The sequence below is a fragment of the Corapipo altera genome, unplaced genomic scaffold (genome assembly GCF_003945725.1).
Source record: "Corapipo altera isolate COAL_440 unplaced genomic scaffold, ASM394572v1 297b, whole genome shotgun sequence".
Taxonomy (NCBI): Eukaryota; Metazoa; Chordata; class Aves; order Passeriformes; family Pipridae; genus Corapipo; species Corapipo altera.
Window position 1 is genome coordinate 218,101 of NW_020885066.1, and position 16,899 is coordinate 234,999.

At 39.6% G+C, this 16,899-nt stretch overlaps 1 long non-coding RNA gene across 1 annotated transcript; it reads left to right on the plus strand.

Moving 5' to 3' along the window:
- Positions 1–1,010: 1,010 nt before the first annotated feature.
- Positions 1,011–2,592, plus strand: LOC113959838. The gene is made up of 2 exons (XR_003531927.1): positions 1,011–1,131; positions 2,390–2,592. It is a non-coding gene; the product is annotated as an uncharacterized LOC113959838 (long non-coding RNA).
- Positions 2,593–16,899: the final 14,307 nt, after the last annotated feature.

A 16,899-nucleotide genomic window follows, 5' to 3' on the forward strand; every position in this document is an offset into this window, starting at 1 on the left:
ACTTATTTTTTCATGCCTTGCCATTAGCATTCTCTTAGTTTTAATCTTGTAGGACCAAGGCAACTGCCATCCCGTGAAGCCTGATAAGGTCAAATACTTCCAGATCTGCTGCTGCACAGATTGTCTTCCACAGGGTTTCTTTCAATTTCTTTCTTTTGATCCGAACAGCAGTCCTGTGCTGAATGGTGCTCTCAGACAGTTCATTAATTTAAGGACACCAGAGCTCAAGCACATCATTTACAAGTCAGCATGAAGTACAGGGGAAAGGAGGAGACAGTGCTGCTGGCATTTTCGATAAACAAGACATTCAATAATTTTAATCTTATTCCCAGATTATATAATCCCACTCTTGAAAGAGGGTTATTTGAGCAGACTGTCACATTAAATAGACACATTTGCCGCATATGTTAATTGCAGTGGAAAGCTGTTAAGCAAATAAACTTGTTTCATCAAAATGTTATTCTTTTAGCAGGTCTGTTCCTTTCATGGATCTCCAATTCACAAGCCATGCTCTTCTGGAATGCACATTTCAGTTCAAGGCAAAGAAATGTGTTCACTGAACTGATCAATTTTTTTATCACGTTGACTTTTGTTTAAATTTTAAGGCATGCTGTGCCACAGAAGTATATTCAGGTTTATTTCTACAGCAAGGTATCAATGGAAAGATTTGAATCTATACGTAGAGAAGGACTAACAATGTATTTTCTTAACAGATATTAGCATTAATAAATCCTAGAGTGTATTGCCTGACACACCACACTCTAGTACTAGCCATTTACTAAGTTTTTTTATCATGTACTTCAGGTAAAAAGCAACTGTGTACAATCTAAGCACTGATCATATTTGTTAATACTATATCTTATGCAATAAAATCCCCTTAGCTGCATGTTATTTTTGAATAAAATCTAGGGGTTTGAGCACATATTTCTGATTCAATGAAAAGAGGAATAAATATTACATGCTGGTATCATGGTGCTTCTAAACTCATACGTTTTAATTTCTTTAGACAAGTGAAGGAGGCTGAAAAGGAGAAGCCTATGCAAACTGGAATACACACAATCTTCTGACAGCCACTGAGTCTGCATCTTTCTGCTGTGAAATCAGTAACAGCTGGTTCATTTCACATATAAGGTACAAGCATCAGTGCTGGAAATAGAGAGCAAATTGGAAATGGACTGGTTCTAAAGTGGTCTTCCTTCAGAGAGGTAAAGAATATCAGCTTTTCACATACAAACTGGAACACTAATTAACATGTCTGAGTCAAGAGCCATTCTGGGGTAGCTGGTGGCAATTTTCAAGTGGAAAAGGAAGTTCTTCTAATGATTCCAAGGTTGCTGCACACAGATGTTCCAGAAAAAGGGATGGATGAATTTGTGATGCTAGGTTGCTTCTTGATCAAGGGGTAGCTTCCTCATGAACCAAACTAGTTATCAACTTATATCCAAAGGAGATGTGTTCATTAATATAATTTATAATTTAACTGATGCAAATACATGTGCAACTAATACATGATCTCTTTAGAATCTCTGCTGGTCCAACGGTATACTGTCTTCTCCATGCATTGTACCTTGGAACTCCAAAGCAGAGTGTGAGGCACTCTAGTTCAGCTCAAAAAGGATCTGCTGTAGTTCAGGGAGGCCTGGGTACTAAGTTCCATGATTTATCAGGTTTGGTAAGATTTGTGGGGATGGCTCCCTGGCTACCCTGCTCTCAGCCAGTAACTTGATACCGGGAGCTTTTTCATTGCAATATTCTTCTTCTTGCTCAGATAATGTATTTATTACACGTTGGAAAGGATTTGCTATAACTTCACAAGTAGAAGGAAACCAGGAAGAATCTTCACACTAATCAATTATCTGAAATGTCACTGACAATACTACAGTTTACCAGAGTTTACAAGACAAAGAGATTTCTGAAAAAGCCAAAAGGACATGAACAAGGGATAATGCATCTCCAGATGAGGAAAAAACCCACAATGCTAAATGTGGAAGAGTATCTGAATATGAACTCCTGGTGAGAAATACATTTTTATTTATAGGACTAATATGTTGCAAAACCTTCTGTATTGTTCAGAGCTTGTTTCCAGAGCGGCATGTGAGGCTGGGGATCATTAAAAGTTTGTGCCAACACTGGAGCATCTCCTGTTGAGGCACAAAATATAAATTGGTCTGTGACAGTAGGAGAGGCAGCAGGGAGTGAAACACACACTGCTGGGTGTTTGAGACTCATAGGTCCTGCAGCCCTCATCTGGTCTTGACGTGTACCATCTTTTTAAGGTTTTTTTTGATATGACTTCTCATTAGGTTAAGCTGTTATTTGTGTTCAGAATCAAAGGAGAAAAATTGAATGACAAGAACACAAAATATTTTATGTTCTTGTGCATATGTAGGACTGCGGCGGATGCCAAGCCCTTGCCTGCACCAGCTGAGCAGGCTGCACTGGGAATATCCTCCAAGATGCTACTTGCACAAGCCCTGTCAGCTGCTTCTGCTCTACCTACAAGTAAAAGACTCCACTACCCCAGAGATCAGGGAGATACAGCTGTACGTGGTTAGACAGGATTTAAGGTCTACAAATATATGTTAGATTTTGTATTTTGGGAATTTTTTTTTCTCTCTGCTGCCACAAAAGGTTATTGCTGACAGCTGTATATGAGAAATTATACTGTTTTTAAGGACACCACATGAAATTGCATTACAGCCATGATGGCAATAAAAGCAACTGGGGTTTTTTTGATGGAACCTATTATGCAGGGATTCAAGTCATGTCAAAAAATACTGGCAGTCTTAGATTTTCCTATTGCTGGAACTGGTAGAAATCTAGCCAAACTGAAGAAACCAACGTGACAAGTGATCCTGAAGGTCTGTTCCGAGAGGAAGAGTTGCATGTTCCTCGTAATGCCTATTCATGCGCCTCAACCCTTTAGTTCAGTTTCTATGGTAGGTGAAGAAATGGGATATGTGATTAGTGCTGCCTTCCTTACTTTTTATTGTCAGATCCTCATGTGACAGAATAGATAACACTCCCTATGCCTCAGTTGGGAATGTCTTATTCTTGGGAAAACTTCCCTTAGAAACAGAAGTGTGTATTGTGGCTTGAGAGAGATTCTACCTGGGTGAGCAGTGTTTTGTTTCCTGCTCACAAAACCGTTCTCTGTGCTCTTGAGTAAGTCACTTATCACCAGGTGGTTCACTCCCACTCACTTTATCAAGCTCTCAGTTTGGACAAACAGGGCACCTACTTGACTTCACCTCAAGGCACTACTGTAGTAAATATTAATAGCAATTAATAGTACTTGAACACACAAGGCTAACTGTGGCCTGTCTCTGGCTGTCAGGAACACGAATGTTGCAAATTTGCCCACAGAAACTATAGTTGTGTAAAACTGTCATAACCACCACACACATTTTATCGAAGACACAGTTATGAAGCAGCAACCCCATCACTATTCCAGACTTGTAACTGTTGTCCTAGCTTTGCAAGCTGATTTATCTTCATGCACTTTGTTCTGTATGTTTAAAAAATGGCAAACACTGGTATAAAAGCTAATGGGAATGTCTCTGTCAACATAGTGGTTTATATCTAACAAAACCCTCTGAATTCAGGACAAATATAAAGTAAAAATTTTTAAGGGGGATATTAATAATTTGTACATGTAAGTAAAGGCTGAAGACGTTTGCCTTTTATTGGTGTCAGTAATCAGTATTCACTATATGCAGAGGGCAAAACCCTTATAAGCCTTTATTTGATTATTAGTGCATCGAGATAGGATATGGGCATCTTAGTCAAAGGAGTATATAAAATTGTTGATACTGTCTGCCCTTTTCTCCCTATAAACATTTGTCAATTCACTCTCCGTCTGGTGCTCTGTGTATACACATGCCCAGGCTAATGTTAGCTGAGGTTGCAATATAGCTATGTTAAATAATTTTATCTGATTTGTTGGATGATGGTATTTCTAATGGAAAACAACATGGTAATTTCAGAATGTTACTGATTAGATGAAAATGATATTGCATCAAAGTTACTTCCTTAATTTATTCTGAAAAAAACAAGAAGGATTTCTCTATTAAGATGCTTAATTAAAATCTATCTCTCTCCACACAAAATCTTTACTTTGGGTCCTGCATGTGATGTCTGAAAAGAACAAAGGCTGATTAGCATCTTTTACACTCTGCTTTTCTTTTTGTCACTTAGACATTCATTGCAGCAATTCCAACAAGGATTGGAAGGACTGAGAGAAAGGGTGAACCTGGCACCTTTCACAAGAAGGAAGGACCTCTTCAACTAGCACAGCCTGATCTTTTCCCTTTTCTCTAAGTTCAGAACTCTTAGGGTTTTGATTCTCTTAGTACTGAATCTATAAAAATCCTATTTCTATTAGCTCTTTTATTGTTACCCACATAGTCATATGCTGAAATCACACCCACGGTTAGCATACAAAACTGGAGAGTATCTACTGAGGAATGCAAAGGATATTTAGCAAAAACTTTGTCATCTTGTGCTGGTACAAACAACTTTTTGGTTGTTTTATTTTTTGACAGTGAAACCATTAGAAATGATGCTACGACTAGAAATCTAGACAGCATTTCATGTTCAAGGATTCTGAATTTTAGTACTCCTCCTATTGCCTCTTTTATGCAAACTATTAATTGTAATTCAAGCCCAAAATATTAAAAGCAGTATAAAGATTTAAGGATTCTTTCATACCAATTAGAAATAATTTCTAGCTGTACTTCAATGAATAGGCTTTTTACCTTTTGTTACAGTGTGAAATCACTTTTCCCCTGTAGGACAGGACATCTGCATAGATTTGTTTCCCATTATCTTTAATGGCATCAGCAAATACAGAGTTCATACATTTCTGTTAAATATATCTGCAGTTGTTGGAATACCAGCTTCTAAGAGAATTACAAGTTTAACAATTCAGTTAACCCAAAGTTACAATTTGATTAACATACCAGTAGAATATTAAAAAATGATGTCACCTTATCATTCACACTGCACCTGAAAGCATAAAGGAAGATCCTCTGACTTGGTTCACAAGCAACCTAGAAATATCATGACTGCAATCTCTAGTGTGCTGGAAAACACTAACATCTGAAAGGTCAATCTGTGCTTTCAAGAAAGTTTTGTTTGTAGTGTTTTTAAGCTCTATTTTCACTCCCTTCCTGAATGTGTAACTGATTGTGCATACACAGAAAATACAACTCTGCATTGATAAAAAAGGCTTAATTATTTATTTTCAAACTTTTAATTGCCTGTGGAAGACTAATGAAGAGCAATATCAAATACTGACCATGACATTATTTCATTGCAGGTCACTGTCAAACATGAAGGTTAACCTAAAATGGAGAATTACATGATATTTTCCCCCTGCTGTTATTTCTCTACACTTTCTCCCTGAACTGTGTAGTCAAGTCAGACTGTGTGGGCTGTGACCTCTTAGTTCTCTGCAGGCCACAAGATCATGACATTATGAAAATTGTTTCTCTTTTTTCCTCCACTGTAAATCATATCCTTGGATTAGCTAAAAAGACATTTTAAAAAGAGTTATCACCAGTTTTGGAAAAAAAAATTCAATTATCAGATCAGGACAGAACAGGTAATTTGTCTATCACTAGCTTGCCTGTATATATTGTAGTTCTGCAATGACCAAAACGATGTATTCTGGATCAGTGCGTCTCCTCCTCCTCGTCCTCATCCTCTCTCTTCTTTCTAAATACCAGTGGCAATCTCAAAAAATAAATAAATCTCAAGAGCTACTCATAATTTTTGCAGTTCTCAAGTTGTCTGGTATTTTAAGCAATAAAATAATGTTTTGCATCCAACAAATCTCAAGCGAAAAATCCCCAAGTCTCTCCATTACTGTTAACGCAGCTACGGTAAGAGGATTCGCCCCTAGAGCTCTGACTATATTCTGAAGGGAAAACTGATATTATCAAGCACAGTTTCCATCTTTAATAGCTTTTTGTTTACTAGCTCTTTCCTCCCCTTTCTTTTTTCAGCTCCACTTAAGCGACCATATATAATCACAGAAATTTATTTTGCATTCATCCTTTATATTGATCCCTAGCCCCTTTGGGCTGCTTCTTGCACCTCTGTACGTGGTGCTCCAGAATACATTACAAAAGCAATTTTGGCCAACTGCTCCCACAAGAGTGGGCCCTTGTCAGGACATCATGTTGATCTGGCTAAGGAAGGGAAGGGCACTCTGTGTTCCCCCTGTGCCTGATGCTAAACATCACCCCAAAGAAACCACTTCCAAGTGCTTGATTTTGACTATTGTAACAAAACTATTTTTGTTGAGGTTTTTGCCTTACAAACTTATAAAGATTTCCTTTGGAAGATTAAAAAACAAAGTCTGAAAGAATTAAATTGAATAGAACTGCTCTCAGATGATCTGGCAAGGGCTCCTCCAACTCAAATCTAATTTGCTGTGGCATCACCAGTGAACACGCAGAGCACAGTTCTCATGCACACTACACACCCTCACAGTCTGTACAGTTGCACCAGCAATTGTAAGCACCTACCTACAAATAACATAAGTTTTGCTTGTGCAAAACTTCAAGGCAATTAGGCCCATCCATTCTCCTTAAGTGCATATAGCAGATACCAACTGAATTTAGTGTGCTCTCTACTACACATTTATTAGCAGCCTGGTGACCACTTCAGTACCAGCACAACTGTTTTGTGTTTGCTTTAATACTGCAGCATCCCACTTTTAAATGCATGCATTGTTATTTTTGCAGCTGAAATTAAGAAATCAGCTTAAAGCAAGCAGCTGGCATGACAGAAAAGAGGGCTGAAATACACAGAGATGTACCCAGTCAAGTGACTTCAGAACTGTGGCACCAGTTAACAAAGTGTTAAACTTAGGGGTAGACATTTGGTTTTATGTTTTTCCCCCCCCTCTTTTTGTTTCACAGGGCATCATTTTTCTGTTGCAGAAATGGTTTTCTTTTAGCCACCACCATTGTATGCAGCAGGTCAGTCTCAGTGTGGTTGACAAAATATTTCATAATTTCTAAGGACTTTTTTGGTGTTTTTTTCCTCCCCACACATTTATGTGGCTTTAATGCCACTACTTCCACCTGCAAGAATCCAGGTACCTGCCTCATATTCCTCAGTGCTGTGAAAACAAACTGTACTGAAGATAGGCTCTTGTCAAAAGATGGATTGTAAAACATAATGCAGACAGGTTGAAACAGAGACAGTGTAGTTATACCTGTCACAATAACTTCCAATAAATATTGCAGAAAAAATGGAAATCATTGATAATAATTTGTGTCATTATTTGGGGAATTATGCTAGATGGATCTTTTTTTGTCCCCCCAACCATTTTGAGCTGAAAATGCACTTAATAATATGATGGGATGTAGGATTAGAGAGTGTTACAATGTGACTGGGTGTAGAATCCTCACGGTTTTGTTTCTCGTTTTAGTGTTAAGATATGTTGTTCGGTTTTATTTTGGTTTTTTTTTTCCTTTCTCTAGTCCTGGCATCAAATCTCACCATTTCTGGGCCAAATGGATAATACAGCTGCATAGGACTCCTGAGAGGACTCTCAAGTGTCTCCTGTGCTGTTAAACCTCCACATTGTCTCACCCTAGTAGCAGCAGAGCTATGCATGCAGCAACAGGACTGAGAATGCTGCCTCTGACATCTTCAGCAGGAGCTGGTAAAGTCAAGGAAGGATTATTCCAGCAGGACAGGCAAGCCTGGCTCTCTTCTCCAATATCATAAACAACTGGTGAAAGTACATTAGGAGTTTTACATTACTTTTATAAAACTGTCTTTGAGAGGACTTTGAAGCTGAGAAGTGCCATTGGCAAGAATATGAGATTCTGAGATGCAGGGGATGATGGTTTGGTTAACACACAACAAAAGTAAATGGGGATTGCCTATAAACAAGGACCAGAACTGCTGTACTCAGAATGCTACTCTAGTACTTCCAACATTGCTCAGACTCCGTGTGGGCTTTCCTTTGGCATTTGTAAACAAGAGAGCAGAAAGGCAAAGTGGCCTTCAGGTGCCAGCAAGAGAATTCTGAGGCAGAGACATAAATATTTGTTCTGGGACAACTCCTCAGAGCTCCATGTTTCTTTCGATAACAACAAGGGATTTTTTTCTTATTGATTGCTTTTTGCAACTGAGCTTACCAAACAGAAGTTCCCTCAAATGATTCTTCCAACTAATCTGATAGAAAACTAACCTTGTTATATTTATTGACAGAACATTGAAATAAGTATTATAGGTCTAGAGGGAATGTTTCAGGTAATAGATTATTTTTTTAAGGAAATAACAAATGCACTGTATTCCCCTTGGCATATTATGCTGGGAACAATCTGGAAAAAAAAAGCTTACCTTATACAAACAGAAACAACCTCTTCAAGTAAGAGGTTTGGGGCCAAGGAGGAGAAGGGTACAGTAGAAAAGTGCTGAGGGAAAGAAGCTATTAAAAAATTATATATAGGTCTGAAGAAAAACATTTGAAGCTGAGCAGAATTTTGCTCATTTCTGCTAAATATGGTAATTGGTATGAAAAAGCTTTTCACAAATAAGGCAACACTCAGATGCTTAAATGAGACTGTCTCACTTTAGCAGCATGAATTCATGAGCCACCACACACAAATAGCCAAATGGCCTCCTTTGCAAGACTTATAGGCAACACATAGATACTCAAATAACTTCCTAGAGTAGGTTCTCTGACCTCCTAAAGACAATAATTTGAAATAATATGAAATGATAAATGCAAATGTATTGTAGTGCAGTGCCATAAAATTCCCCAAAACATTGTCACTTTCATTATCCAAACAGTTTGATGTTTCACTATGAGGACCTAAAAAGGTACTATTTTTTAGAGGTTTTAAAACCTGAAATGAGACCTTGGAACAGAAACAAACAGATAAAAACCTCAACCCAAACAACCAAAGGACATTACAGTTACAGTCTATACCACAAGTGAAAGCACACTGCAGAAATGCTACAAGCTGCATCTCAATTTTACTTACCTTGAGGGTCCTTCACCAAGTCAAAAGCATTGCTGAAATTGTGAGGAAGCTTTCTGTGATTAGAAGACCAATGCTTGATTTGACCAGAGAGAGAATCTGATTACACTCCTCCCACAGCAACAAGCATGAACCACCTGTGTTCATAGCTTTCAGCTAAAGAGCACTGCTACTGAAAGTAACTTATTCCTTGCCAGGGGTTATATCCAGTGTCTTTTCTGTGGACATTATGTACAGAGACTTTGCATGCTACTGAAAAAAGAGACGTGAAGCCTTCTGGATATATTTGTTCATGAAGAGCTACAGAATTCTTTCCAGCTCTGTTCTCTGTTAGAGCTTGAGTTACTTATTGAGCATGCAAACTCAGAATTCCTGCCATAAAGAATTGCTTTGTACAAGTTTTGCAGCAATAATGATTTCTTCCCAGCATACTGTGTTTTGACCAACCTTGGGGAGTATTTATGAATTCACACTACGACAGTGTTATATGTAGACTGACCTAATGCTTTTGGTGCAATTTTTCCTACTGTCATTGTACAACTATTCAAAAGAATAAACACCTTTGGAAAAAAGGAAAACAAAAAGCACATTTTATTGGCAAAGCTGGCCATCATTTAGTTCCTGGTTACCCACTAACTGTCCCCCCACTGGAGCTGTGAACAACGTTTCTCCAGGGCTCTTTTAATGGTCCCGGTGAAAATGTTTTGGAAACAAATAGGAGCAGAGTTTCTTCCTGCTCTTTACTCCCTATGTGTGTACACACACAGACAGGGGAATGCCCTATATCTCTCAAATATTTCCATTTAAGACAGCACAGTCTCTTTGCACTGGGGTATTTGCACTCATGAATGTGGAAGGCTGGTATAGGAAGAAACAGAATTGTACAGTCACTGCTTCCAAAACCTCTTCCTGATCCTTAAGTAAAGGATTGTGGTCCTTGTCCTGACCAGTGTGCAAACTTGCTTCATATATTGACTTGAGTATATACTATCAGTGCACAGCAGTATAAAGTTTCCTTTGTAAAACCAGATATCATTCAGGATCCATGCATGACCTTTTAACATCTAGATTTACTGGAAAATATAAATAGAATAGTTCCAGTTGGACAGGACCTACAACGATAACGGTCCAACTGTTCTCCAGTCTGATAACAAAGTAAAAGCAAAGTGGCAGAATCAGCAGACACTTCGGGCTTGCACGCTGCCACCTCGTGGTAATTCTCACCCACATTCTAGAAATACACGAGCCCAGAACACTAAACATGAATGTAAAAAGGCAAAAATATTTCCTGGCATCCTCTCCTAGAACCACCAACAAGCCAAAATAAGCATGAAAGTTACACAAAGCCTAGTGCTGCTTTCTACTTTAAAGGAACTGCTCTGGTTGCATCTTGTCTCTTCGTACGCAGCAACAGCAGCCAATGATGACATCCTAGTGATATTTTAGAATGGACCTCTTAAAATCTGTGAGAAATGAAATACAGGGACTAAAACAAATGAAGTAGACTGAAGAATTGTTAAAAGGGGCTCTGTCCTAGTACTGGTGTCCGTAGTCATAACAGCAAAATCAGGAAACGTGTAAGAGTGACCAAGCCAAACACGCAAATGCCTCACAACTAAGTGTGTGACAGAGACTCACAGCACACACGCAAGACAGACCCAATAACCACCTAAACACTGCTTTCCCAGTCATCTTCTGACCTCCAGGGTAACATCTCTCCTTCAGAAACTCGTCCATTCAATTTTGCAAACACATTGACTCTGAATTGAGGTAAGAGAGACCAAAGGGGTAGGTCCCATTTGGTGTGAGTTGGTACAATTCCATGGACTCCACTGGAGATACACAGCTCTGCAGCAGGCAGCAAACTGGATCAGTGTGTTCCATGAAAAGAATTTGTACTTTGTTGGCCGGATGTTGATCTTTCTTAAACATACAATGTCAGTTTAGGTATGTATTTACCCAAGTTTTTCCATGCTGTCTTGCTCCTCTATATCTCAAAGATAACTCACAAGAGTTGCTCAAATGATAAAAAAGACAGCTATTGACATTTTTAAATATTTTTAAAATGTAGCAGTAAGGACAAGCCAAATAGTTTTTTGCAATACTTTTTCTAATAGTAGTTTTTAGGTCATGTGAATTTCTATTTGCACACAGACTTAATCACATTGCTGCACATTTTGCTTTCTAGAACTCAGGGTAATTGGCACCACAAGGCAACCCTTTACAATGTAATACCTTGTGCTGGGCCACCATACTGCAAGACCACAGAGTTGATAACTCACCTACCAGGAGCTGACAGACTACACTGAAAATTGGAGGGGGAAAAAAAAAAGAAGGAAGGAAAGAAAGAGCGGGAGGGAGACAGAGAAATACATTTTTAAAGATAACCTGGAGGCAAATATAATATTTATACTTATTTATCCTCGCAGCACAATCATAAGCCCCAAAACATGTCTAATGAGGTGGAATTGCAAAATGGCCATGAGTCCTACTTACTTGGCTTCTCAGTGGTCTCTTTGCAGTCACATGGATCTATATTTTTCAACTATGTGACTGCTGCAGGCAAAACTCCTATAAGTAAGAGTGAGAGTCACAGCAAGTCCTTAACTCTCAGTGGTATTCATCCACAAAAATGCCAACCTAGGAAAAATGAGAAGACAGACCAAAAAAATTGCAGGGGCAATTAAACACTGCAGACAAATGTACTTAACACTTGTTTCATATTTGCAGGGTATCCTCTGCTCAAATGAACTTTCATTCACAGCTTGCTTCAACTCTTTGACTGGTCTCAACTCTTCAAGCCTTCCTAAAGAATGAGAAATATGAAAGAAATCACAGAATCATGAAGGTTGGAAAATACTTCCAAGATCATCAAGTCCAACCTTTGACCAATCTCCACCTTGCCACCCAGACCAGAGCACTGAGTTCCTTGAACACCTCCAGGGATGGGGATTCTACCACCTCCTGGGCAGCCTCTTCCAATGCCTGACCACTCTTTCAGTGACAAAATTCTTCCTGATTCCAACCTGAACCTCCTCTGGCGCAGTTTGAGACCATTTCCTCTTGTCCTGTTGCTCGTTCCCTGGGAGCAGAGCCCAATCCCCCCCAACTCCACCCTTCTATCAGGGAGTTGTAGAGAGCAAGAAGGTCTGCCCTGAGCCTCCTTTTCTCCAGGAACCTGAGCCCTCCCAGCTCCCTCAACCTCTCCTGGGGCTCCAGTCTTCCCCAGCTCCGTTCCCTTCTCTGGACACATTCCAGCCCCTCAATGTCTCTTGTGCTGTGAAGGGCCCAGAACCAGACACAGCATTCAAGTGGCCTCACCCAAGCCCAGCACAGAGGGACAGTCACTGCCCTAGTCCTGCTGCCACACAATTTTTGATTCAAGCCAGGTGCCACTGGCCTTCTTGGCCACCTGGGCACACGCTGGCTCACGTTCAACCACTGTCAACCATGGTTTCCAGAAGATCACTCCAGATTCCGAATGTGCTGAAAACATTTCCTTTTGTTTGAGTGTCCTGATCCATAATCATAGAATAGAGGGGGTTGGAAGGGACCTTTAAAGTTCGTCAAGTCCAACCCCCTCTGCCATGGGTAGGGTCCTCTTGAAATGGATCATGTTGCTCAGAGCCCCAGCCCGATCTCTGCCAACCCATCCAACTTGGCCTTGAATGTTTTCAGGGATGGAAACAGTCTTATCTATTGTTAAATGAGTTTCAGACGTGTTTTAAGCTTGGCAATTCAGATACCCCATGCATAGGTACCACCCAGCTGATTACGGGATGGCTACAAATGTGTATTTCCAAAACAAACTTTCAAATGAGAAAGTAGAGTCAAAAAAAAAGGGAGAGCAACTTTCAGGATACTGTAATATGACCATAGTAATAAATCATTTACACTCCCAAACCCCTACACTTTGCAGGCTGAAATTAGAAACATGAGGGAAAAAATTAAACCCACAGCTAGAGAAGTTACTGACAGTTTTAGCTGTGACTGTTTGAGTATCGTCAGAAGTGACTATCAAGTCTGATCCTGCCATGACATCTGAGAAGTCCCAAGAGACAACAGTTCTGACAAACTGTCAGAGCCATGAACACTCTCAATTCTAGCTGAGGTACCCCAGGTGCTAAGCACCAGTGCATGCAACAGCAGCACTGATCTCCATCTCTGCACTAAAGGGCTTATGCGACTTATTTTCCTCATTGCATTGCAATCTTTGTTGCAGGTTCAAGTATATTAAAAAAAAAGAGATTAATACCTACTAAAGGCTGTAGAAGACAGCATGAAGCTACTTTTTAAACTATTATATGAATGATCCATTCACATTTACTTGGAATAGACAGCTTGAGATGATAGAAATAGATCCCCAAGAGGTATCATGTCATAATGCTGCACACTGAAAAGTTCCATGCTAATCTCCATTCATGCTGGGGTCACAATTAGATTTTGCAGTGAGTAAGCTTAATATCTTTTAAACTTTCTCTGACATTGCAGATTTCTCTCTCTTTCCCACCCAATTTATCAGCATTTTTTAAAAGACAGGAAGAATAATTTTATCCTTTCTCTTTGGAAAGCAACAGAAACATCCTCCTTCTCTTTGACCACCATGTTTTGAATATTTATGTAAGTAAACAATAAAGATAACAGAGAACTTACATCATTTGGATACAGAGCTGATTTGGCATTGGCTTGAATTCCTGTGAGGTACAAGATGACGTGCTGTGTAATGTAAGAGCCTGGAACTGGGTGCTGTTTTATAATGTTTATAATTAAAGAAATACTTAAGCATTTCATGGGATATGTCAAATCAGCCTTTTACATTTATTTTTGATCTCCAGCAGAAAACAGAGTACTACAAGTCTGGAGCCAAGAATTAAGCTTAATCTGCCTGATTCATTCACTGTGTCTTTCACTTCTAAGACATAATTTCAAATCTAGCCCAGAGCAAACTGACAGAAAATCTTTGTGATCTGAGTCATGGGAAAGGTCACAGTTAAAGAATTTCCTAAGATTTAGTCTGATTTGAACCACAGTAGCCCATCATGTGGAATAAGTAACAGTCACAACACCTACAGTCATGAAATCTCTCACTACCCGTGATCTTCCTATGCAATGTAATGACACTGACTGGGTCCCTAAAAATCTTCTAATGAAGAAAAACCACACAGCTCCCCTGCAGACAGAAGCCTGCCTGTTTTCAGATGCCTTCCCTGCTGCCCATGAGGATGGACAGCTTGGCAGGGTGGGATCCTGCTGGGTTTGGGAGGCCCTCGTGTACATAACTTGTGACGTTGCCACCTGTGTCAGGGGAGCTGACCTTTTCAAGCCAGAAGGGCTGGCAACTGTGACACAGGTTCTGTCTCCTCAGTGCACAGTCAGTGACAGTCACTTGACCCTCCTTAGCAGTGAGCGAACGCCCCGTCCGCAGGCAGAGAACACCAGCAAGCTTGTCTGCCTTACGGATTCCTCCCCTGCACACACAGAGCCATCCATCTTTGTCTGCGTGCCTCACGAACAGTCAGATTTATATACCTGGGGGGGCTGTAAGGAGCTTATTTATTATTTGTTTTCATTTAATGATCTCTGTCATTCTCCCCTAGGAATCCCTACATGCACTATGCAAATCCTATGAAGCCCCTGGCAACAGTGCAAGTGCCATGAGCAGCAATAGCTGGTACATCAGCACTTCCAGAGCAACTCACCTTCTGAACTGAGTCCTTCTCTGCACTGCCCCCAGCCACCTTCGTTTGCTGATGGTGTCATTCCCCTCCCTGACAGTCTCCTCTAGGATCCAGAGAGGGCTTGCTCCAGGTTTCTCTACCCCTCACCAGTAGTTCCCAAATGGTAGTCTCTGACCACCCGCCCGTCTCCATAGAATGCTGAGAGCTCACAAGGTCACACCAGGAAAAGAGCAACAAATCAAACATTTCTAGCAACTCTCATTAATTTAGGCAATAACTTTGACTGGATGATATGGGCTATGTATGATCAAATATCTGAGGCAAGATGGGCAAGATGAAGCAAGAAGTGGTCAACAAATCACAATTAACTCCTGTGATAAAAGAGCATCCACAATATGGAGAAAAGTGTGAGAACTGACAAAAATTCCTTCTAACCACAGCATTACAGAAACTTAGGGGCAGTGGATTGACCCTGGGACTTGGAAATGTGTGTTTCTTTGCAATGACTTCTATAATGTTTGCCAGTACACTTACCCTTTTTAAATCACATTTGCATATGCGTGATAAAAATCATGAGTCACTGTTAAAATGAGGGAGGTCTGAATTACAAACAAAACCATGATCACAGTAAGAATCACTGTTTTTGTTAGGGGAAAAATTTGATGCTTCTCATAACCCCTTGTCACAAGATTCATACTGTCCAGAGTATGACAGCCTTGCTAACAAGTCAATGCATTATTTTGAAAATATATATTTAATTTCAACTTATCCTTCATTATGCTTATGCCTGTCTCCTTTTAGCTCTCTGCATTGCTGCTTTGCTATTCTAGTCCACATGATCTGCACTTTGATTAATTAATTTATTCTGATTATTTAACTCCTTTTTAATTTTTCCATATTCTTCTTCCTTGATTTTTCTTCGTTTATCTCCCTGTCAGTCTTTTCTTTGCATCTCCTTCTATCTGCTCTCAAGAAATGTTTTTTATTTTCGTCTCTACTTCTTCCATTTATTATCCTCATGTGTAGAAAAATATACACTAATACCTCCAGGGAAAATAATCCACAATACAGACTCTCAGGGAGGGAGAGCAGATCCAAAGAAGCTGCAGTGCTGCAAGAGATCTAGCAGAGACAGCAAACTGAAGATTAGATATGGTTTTGCAAGATGATACAGCTACAAAAATGGCTAATGAAATCTTGTCATCATATGCAGAGGCATCACCTTGTGTTACAGACCAGAGAAATTTAAATCCAGCCTTGCAGGGATTTCTGATTAGCTCACAGGGAATACTGCATTAGGGTGCATGTGATGTGCTGCCTTAGCAATGTGCAGTCTACAGAAATACCTGGAGAGACAGATATTGCCAATATTCACCGCAGAACTGACAACAACCTCACAGGAGTCCAAACAGGATCAACAGAAAAACAAGAAGAAACTGAAAGGACAATTGCAAAAAAAAGATGGAAAATTGTTGAATAGCACTCAGCTTGGTCAGGAAGGTGTTAAAGAGCTCACAAAAAATGGCAGATATAGAACATATCTGATTATCAAGGAGGAAGAAATGCTTTTTCACAGCATGCACAAAACAATAACGTGAAAACAGGATAAATTAGGTTAAGCTTAATGAAAAACTTGAGGCTTTGGAAGAGTCAGGTGAGAGGCTTGTAAGAGCCATCACTTGGGACTTCAATGGTAAGAAAGAGATTTTTTTTTTCTTTTTTTAATTGTCCCCAACCATGTGCTGAGGTGTTACACTTCAAGTGTTTCTATTATAAACAGTAACTTTTCATTTAACCTACAGCCAGATATTAGAACCTCCTTCTAAAATATATCAGTCAACAAGCGCCTCATTTCAGTGACCTTCTTCCAGATTCACTCGCAGAAATTAACACTGGATAAAAACATGGATATTCCCTCCTTTCAGCTGCAATGTTGTTTGAGATGTACATTCAACCTTGGAGCATAATGAGCTTTAGCTGCTACTTGACCATGCTGTAAATCAGTGTTAATAAAAAGATACTATAAATAATTAACAGTAATAATGTTGTTGGGCCAAGGCCTTTTATCAGACAGTTGAAGAAACATTAATGAACCATGATATATTTCACTAAGGTTAACTTGAAGCTAAAAATGCTACCCTAGTGCATGGAATAATAAGCATGACAATGACCACCAGACAGTTTGCTAATATATAACAACAATATTCTTA